General features: G+C 46.3%; 1 long non-coding RNA gene across 1 annotated transcript; it reads left to right on the forward strand.

Annotated features, from left to right (window-relative positions):
* Positions 1-2416: 2416 nt before the first annotated feature.
* LOC120405893 lies at positions 2417-5623 on the forward strand. Its single transcript, XR_005598969.1, has 3 exons — positions 2417-2449; positions 4183-4247; positions 5395-5623. It is a non-coding gene; the product is annotated as an uncharacterized LOC120405893 (long non-coding RNA).
* The last annotated feature ends 210 nt before the right edge of the window (positions 5624-5833 follow it).

Below are 5833 nucleotides of genomic sequence, written 5' to 3' on the forward strand. Positions count from 1 at the left end.
TGGAGAATGCAGGCATAGTGGTCCACCCCTGATACAAGGGGCCAGAGCAAGGACTGTGGACTATTGCCTGGAGCAGAGACTGGAGAGACTGAAGAAAAGATAGACTATTATTGGAGAGCCTGTGTGGCCCGGCTCACGGAGCAGCAAGCAGGGCTGCTTCAGCTGCTGCGGGGGGCGGGCACACGGTCCTCAACAGAGGCCAGGCACCTTGGGCTGGAGGCCAGTGCCAGGGCCTGAAGACTGTTTCGCCTGTGGGCGACGGGGACACTGGAGAAGGGTGTGCCCCTACTGGGCTGGGGCAGAGAGGCCTCACCCAGACAAGGCTCCCCCTGTGAGAGTAACAGGGGGGCCCCAACTTGTTGGGCTTGTGGGGAGCAGGGACACCTGAAGAGAGTGTGCCCTCATAGAGCTCCCAAGGCCCGTCCAGCCCAGAAGAAAGGGCTAGGGCCCACACAACCAGGACTGGGGCCGTGGCAGGGGGAAGGCGCCAAGGGTGCTTCCACTGCCACACCAAGGGCCGCATCAAGAGGGATTGCCCCATGAGGCAGAAATGGGGAGTGCCTGAGATAAAGGCTCGGTCTGAGACCAGCCCCAGAAAAGGGGTGGTGAAGACCGAGGCCCCTAAAGACAAAGGGGCTGGGGCAGAGAGGCCCCACCTAAATCAGGGAACCCACATAAGGGCCGGGAGGGCCAAGGTGGGGACCCAAATGGAAGTGGGGACCCACCTAGGACTAGGGAGGTCTACGGTGGGGACCCAGACTGTGGAGGAAGGAAGCAGGTGGCTCCAGAAGATGGAGAGCCTGCAAGCAGAAAGGGATTCTCTGTGGACCCAGCTGAGGAGAAAGCTGGGCCAGTAGAGCAGTCCGCCCCCACCCCAGGTGGAGGGGTTCTTGAGGTGGGGGGGGGTTTAAAAAGCGGCCTGGCAGGGCTTGAGAGCTGCGGCTCTAAAAGCTAGGCTGATTGGGGAAGTGGCTGCAGCTGGGCCACACCCCAATCAGGCCACAGCTGGCCCTATAAAAGGCCAGGGAAGCCAGAGGCAGACAGTCTCTCTCTGCCTTCAGAGAGAGAAGGGCCTGGCTGCAGGGAGTTAGAGACTGGATACCTGAGTGAAGCAGGGCTGGGGAAAGGCAGAGGAGCTGGGGAGCTCCAGCCTGGAAAGCCCCAGGCTGCGACCTAGCATTGGCCAACAGGTACTGGGGGTTGCAGAGGGCAGCCCAGGGGTAGGCCAAGGCAGCAGGTCCAAACCCTCCTTGCCAGTGATGAGTTGGCTGATACTGCAGTCTGCCCCAGGGTGTGGGGCTAGACAATGACTGGCAGTAGCCATATACTGAGGCAAGGTGGGGATAGAGGGTGGGGGTTCCCTGTGGAGGGGAGACCCTGAGAGAAAGGGGTTACTGCTGGGGGGGCAGCACCCCATGTAAGAGGGCACCGGGTCCAGGGAGGGACACGGGGGCCAGAGGACAGGTGGATCACTGGCCTGCAGAGGGCGCTCCAGAGCTGGACAGAGCTAATTCCCGGAGTCACCAGCAGGAGGCGCCGCAGGGGTGAGTCCCGAACCGTCTACACCATGTTAGTCTGGATCTGTAAAAAGCAACAAAGAGTCCTGACGCACCTTATAGACTGTTAGTCTACCTCTCTGATACTTGACACCATGCAAGGCATTGCATTTAGCTGTATGGAGTGGAAATCCGTCAACCTCATGAAGAAACTTGAACAATAACAGACAGGTATCATCTTCCTTTTCAAAAAGTCTGTTAGTCTCTAAGGTGCCACAGGACTCTTTGTTGCTTTTTCCATAAAGAGTAACATGTAAAGCATCTATAGAAAGCTTGTAACTTGTCACAATTCCTACTCAGTGCATGGTGTATGCAAGGATAATATGTAGGGCATGATCTATCCGTGTTGAAAGAATGCTTTAGGGAAAGGGTTTCCAATATTTTCATTGGCACGACCCCATTTTAATGAAATGTTTGCTCTTGGGACCCCAGACACATGGAGAATGCATTTTGAAGAACAAAATGGCATCTGCCCCAAAGCATGACCCCGTGCACTCCATATGTGCGAGATCATGCTGCATGGAGGATGCCATTTTGTACATATGGAGCATGTGAGGTCACGCTGTGCAGAGGATGATATTTTGTAGATCAAAGTGGCATCCTTCATGCATCGTGACTTCATGTACCGTTTATGTGAGAGCAAAATAGCGTCCTCTGCACAGATGGTGCAACCCCATTTGGGTCCTGACCCACAGTTTAGGAGCTGCTACTTGAGGGACATGCAGTAAAAAACCTAGAGTCACCAGGGTGTCGCAGTAAGAGCCCATTCGGGCAAGGGGATTGTTGTTACCCTGCCCTGTTTGGCCAGTGATGTAATAGAAGGCTTGATTGTTTAGACTTTGAATAGGAAACCAGCAGAGGCAATGACAACCAGGGCAAACCCCTATTTCGTTGTAAGGTCTCTCTTTTTACCTTTAAGAGATTTTGACTATCTGTGAATAGAAACAAATGGTTGTTTTCAGTATAACAAAGTGAGGGGAAGGATGCCCTGTATCCATTCACCGAGAAAAAACCCTGGTGGAGGGTGGCGCTTTCATCAATGTTTGGACCCTGGTTCTTGAGGAACCAGCCAACTCAGTAGTGGACTGAACTTTGAGGGAAACCTGCTTTATTTGACAGAAAAGATAACTATTGATAAGTGTAGATCCAGGTGTGTGTGTGTGTGTTATGATTTTGTTTTGCATTGGAATCCCTTATTTCCACCACTCTCTCTTGTTTCTAGTTCAATCTCTATTCCTCCAAAAAACCTGCTTTTGTTTCATGATGAGTGCTTGCAAGTGCTGTGTGGGTTATAGGAGCCATGGTTTAAAGTTAAACCAGTAAATTGGGGTGCACTGTAGCTTTGGGTGCCGAGGCTTCAGAGTCTCTGTGAGTAGCCAGTGTCAGGGACTGGGTATCACGATGCAAAGGGACTCGAGGACTGAGGTGCATCTGTGGTTAACCTGCAAGGCAAAGTGAGGGCTGGCAGAGCCCCATAGGAGAGTGCTTGTGTGGGTAACAGCTGGTGGTGTCAGGGAGCTGACACCCAGCTACCACAAGAAAGATGACTTCCCTCTTGAGATAGCGGGTAATTGGGAAACCCTTCTGGCCTTAGGATCTATGAAAGCCTAATTCACTACCCATCTAACACATGTGCATGCACTTTGCTCTTGTTGTGGTACCACTAGGTAATTGGGCACCGTGGAACACATGGCCATGTCCTCAGCTGTCTCATGTTAACGGCCTAAGATCCAGGCCTCTGACAAGGGGGATCTGCACAGCTGCTGTGTATCACAAAGTAAACATCAGATAACACTGGGCCTGATCCTGGCTGCTGGCTCTATCCCCTCTGCACTGCTCATGGAATTGTTACTAGTCATCCTGGAGTCAGATAGCATCCCCCTTCTGTAGTATGCTACAGATGGCTGAGCAAATAAATTACTGTTATGTTTGTTTCATTGGCTTGTTCTGCTGTTAAAAGGAAAATGAAGCTTTTGGTAGGGCAGGCAGATGAATGGGCATTATTTTCTGTGCAAAAAATTTCAAGCAATATGAAAAATTTGGGGTTAGTTTGAATTTTTCCACATCTTTTCCCATTGTGTTGATGAAACAATTTGAAATGAGAATTTTTAATTTAGAGTCAATTTGAAATGCCCCATTTTCTTTTAGTTTCTAATTGAAGGAAGTTGGAATGCCTATTCCTTTGTTTTTCGGGATTTTTTTTCTTTTCATTTTCTCTCCCTTCCCTCTCCACTTTTTGCAGTGGAGAAATACAATGAGTCAAGATGGGGAAAAAAACAAAAATCAAATACTGAAAAAAAAATCTATTATTATATTCAATTCAAATCAAAATGGAATTTTTTTGAAAGAATTTGTAAAAGAATCATAAAATTTGGAACCATATAAAAGGTTAACATGATTTGAAATGCCATTTTTAATAAACTAACTTGTCAACTGAAGCTTTCCAACCAGCCCTTCCCACTAGGTGAAGTGGAATAGGCAGAAATGTGCAGTAAGAATCTATTGATCGATTCGGCTCTTCCAGTCTGTTTATTTTAACAAAGAGAAGGTTAAGGGGTGACTTGATCAGTCTGTAAATACCTACATGGGGAACAAATATTTAATAATGACCTCTTCATTCTAGCAGAGAAAGGTCTAACAGGAGCCAATGGCTGGAAGCTGAAGCCAGACAAAATCAGACTGAAAATAACAGTGAGTAATTAACAATCGGAACAATTTTCCAGGAGTCATGGTAGATTCTCCATTACTGACAATTTTTAAATAAAAATTGGATGGTTTTCTAAAAGATCTGCTCTAGGACTCATTGTGGAAACGTTTTATGACCTGCGTTATACAGGAGGTCAGATTAGATGATCACAAATGTCCCCTCTGGCTTTGGAATCTATGAATTTGTAACATGAGGCAGCTTTCCCTACATTAAAATATATTTTATAACAAAATATCTCTCATCTTATGTAAGGGAATAGAGCACAGAGTGAACTTTGGGGGGTAAATACCCAGGACCAGGTTTTAAAGGTATTTACTCACCTTACTGAACCCCAATCTGATAATGATACACTCTAGATTGTAAACTCTTCTGGGCAAAGACTGTCTATGTTTTGCCCTATGTTTACACAGTGCTTAGCACAATGGGGTCCTGATTCATGACTAGGGCTCCTAGGGGCTATGGCAATACAAATAAATAATAAATAGTTTTTAAGCTCAGTTACATCTACAGCTCCAAACCCCAGTGGAACAAAGGGCTGTCGAGTTTTAAGCAATGATTTACTGTTAATGAGCCTAACTAAATAATTAGAAACAGGCAGAGTACATAAAAAAGCAATTGTTTTCCAATAAAGTTTTTCACATCATGAAATTATGATTAACGTAAAACAAGTTCTCTAAGAAGCCTGAGCAATTTGGTAGAGTTCTTAGCATGCTTATTTTTGGAGAAAAAAAAGTTTTATTTTTCATTTGAAAAATAAAGTGCATTTCCTCTCAGAAAATCTGTCTGCAAGTTGCTCTTAAAGTCAGTATTTAAGTAATGGCCATGATTTTCCTAAGTGACTAATTAGTTTGGCTCCTCATTTTGGGGAGTGTGTGTGTGTGGGGAAGCTAAACTGAGGACCTTAAAGGGGACTAATCTTCAAAGAATGGGTGCTGAGCACTTTCCAAAGATCAGACTGTGATGTTACACCCTATATTCATCATAGAAATATGGTTATGATATGAATATGGCATAACTAAGATACTTAATTAATCCAATTTGTATGCATGTATCATTTTTGTATCTAAAGCTGGAATTTTGATCATGTATCTGTATTTCAAATGTGCTCTGTTGGGTGACACCCACAAGCAGCCTTTCAGGTACAACAGTAAAAAGGCCAGACAATGTTAATGGCTTATGGAGGGAATGCACACAAACACAAGGACTACTGCAGGAACTGTGTGCAACAGAAACCTCTCCAAGGTAGCTCGACACATTGGGAACTATTTAACCAAGGTCACAGCAAAAGAGCTTTCCAGCGAGTGAGAAGAAGGTATAAAAGGGAGACAATGACATCACTGGGGGTCCTCACTCTCCCTACAACAACACACCGGGAAACATCTGAGGAACAAAGACTGAACTGTGAGAAGTGATGGTCCCAGGCTAGGATTTTAGCCTGTGTATGAAAACCTGGGAAAGCCAAGGCAACTTGTGCCTTCAGAATCTGCCAGCCTGTTTATCACTCGGGGTGAGAATTTGTTAATTTATACTCTACCTATCTAACGTGTTAAACTCAGTTTGCAGCTTTTGT

This window comes from Mauremys reevesii, linkage group 5, assembly GCF_016161935.1.
Source record: "Mauremys reevesii isolate NIE-2019 linkage group 5, ASM1616193v1, whole genome shotgun sequence".
Taxonomy (NCBI): domain Eukaryota; kingdom Metazoa; phylum Chordata; order Testudines; family Geoemydidae; genus Mauremys; species Mauremys reevesii.